We start from the raw sequence: 2,268 nt of genomic DNA, 5'->3' as shown, positions 1-2,268 counted from the left end.
TAGGAAATTCAGGAGACCACTGCTCTGGTCTTCAAGAGACAATGACATGATCTTTGCCTACTCTTTCTTAGAAATATTGATTAAGAGAAACCTACTGGTTGGGAAACCATTTGGGACATAGAGATGATAATTTAATTATTCATAGACATAGTTCTAATTTTAGAGCTGGAAGTTCACTCATCCTGTATTTGAACTTTATTTCTTAAAACCAAGCTAGTCTCCCGCCTTGAGAGCTTCATCCTCAAGCCAAGCAAAAAGAAAGAAATGGAAGACGCAAAAGCACTCAACCACCAACCCAACCTGAAACTTGCTAAATAATAGCAACCTTTTTTCCACTTTAAAAAATCTCTTCTGATAAATCTTTAGAGTATTGAGAGTTCAGTTCTCTATTAAAACTTATCTGTCCTCCCATGATGGTATCTGGGTGTGTGAGGAGCTTTCAGATTCTTTTCACAGGGACGGTGGGCTGGTGGAGCTTGCTTCTTTCTCTTTGAGCAAGGTTGGCTCATCTGGCTCCACATCTAGACTGACATCCCCTGAAGTATGATCAGACACATGACTCTGAAAGATCTGGCAGGATTTATGGCCAACCTGAAAGAAACTCTTATCTCCTGAGCTGAATGGCTGAGCTTTCTGAAAAGCTAACCCCAAACCTAATGCGCACGACTGGGTGGTGAGCAAATTCCAGGACAGATCCAACTGTCCCCACTTCCTTATATTCATGCTGCTGCACAATCCTTTCTACTCGAGTGTGAGTGTGAGTCATGGCTTACACCTAGCCAACAGACTACAGCAAGGCCAGGAATGTCAGTTCTATGATTATTGAAGATTATAATGACTATTGCTGTTGGATTGTCCACACTGACATCTCCCATGCTGGCTTTGACAGAGGAAGTCCCCATATGAGTAGCCCACATGCCCAGGAACTGAGGGCAGATTCTGGCCAATAGTCAGCAGGAGCTGAGGCCTCTGGGCTTTAACAACCTACAAGGAACTAAACCTGGACAGCAGCCATAGGTGCTTAGATGAAGATTCTGCCCCAGTTGGATTTCAGATGAGATCCCAGCACTAGCTGAGCCCTTCTGTGTGGGACCCTGTGGCTGAGAGCCTGGTGATGCTGTTACTTGGATATCTGACTTACAGAAACTGAGATATTAAACATGTGTTGGTTTAAGTGGCTGTATTTGTAGTAATTTGCTATGTATCAATATGTGACTAATACAAAACTTTCACCCTAAGTTGAGTGGCCAAGGAAACTGTCAGGGTTATGAGTTTCCAACTTCTTGATGTATTCATGACATTAACTTATTCTGGACATATTTTCTTTTTAGAGATTTAAAAAAAAAGTGTTTTAAAACAAGATTGAGGACTGGAGAGATGGCTCAGCAGTTAAGATCACTTACTGTTCTTCCAGAGAACCTGGGTTCAATTCCCAGAACCCACATGGCAGCTAACATCTGTCTGTAACTCCAGTTCCAGGGGATCTGACACCCTTTTCTGGCCTCTGCAGGGCATTGCATGCATATTAAATAAAAATTAAACAAATAAAAGCAAGATTGAATTCAGTTCAAGTCCAACTTACTTAATTCAATTTAACAGAATACTGTGTGCTCTGCTTTGTGATAGATTCTCAAAATACAGAAGTAAATATAATATAATCTTTAATTCAAGGAGTTAAATTCAGGACTGGCGAGATCGCATGTAGTTAAGAGGATGTACTTCTTGTTTAGAGGAACAGAGTTCGGTTTCCAACAACCATATTAGGCAACTCATAAGGCCTGTAACTCCAGTTCCAGGGGGATCCAATGCTTCTGGCCTCTGTGGGCACTTGGACTTTTGTGCACATACCTACACACATACACATAATTAAAAATAATAAAAAATAAATTTATAAAAGGAGTTATACTCTATTGGGGAGGGTAAATGTGCCAGTCTACCACAGGGCTTGATACTTAGACTCAGTTTTTAAATATAGTTTAAAGCACTTAGCAATGCCTAATCTGTGTTAACTTGCCTGCTCCATGGTACCCACATAGTGGTTGGATATTATTCTGGGTGTTTCTGTGAGGATTATTATAATTATTATTTAAGACAATGTCTCATGGAGCCCAGGCTGGCCTTGAGCTCACTATCTAGCCAAAGATAACCTAGAACCTTAAATTTTCCTGCTTCTCCCTCCTGAGTGCTGAAATTATAGGCATGTACCACCATGGCTGGTTTCATGTGGTGCTGGGGACTTAAACCAGTACTTTACACATGCTAGGCAAG

The sequence above is a fragment of the Nannospalax galili genome, unplaced genomic scaffold (genome assembly GCF_000622305.1).
Source record: "Nannospalax galili isolate Female #2095 unplaced genomic scaffold, S.galili_v1.0 scaffold917, whole genome shotgun sequence".
In the NCBI taxonomy this organism is placed as follows: Eukaryota; Metazoa; Chordata; class Mammalia; order Rodentia; family Spalacidae; genus Nannospalax; species Nannospalax galili.
The sequence above is the reverse complement of the archived record's forward strand: the minus strand, read 5'-3'. Positions refer to the sequence as shown.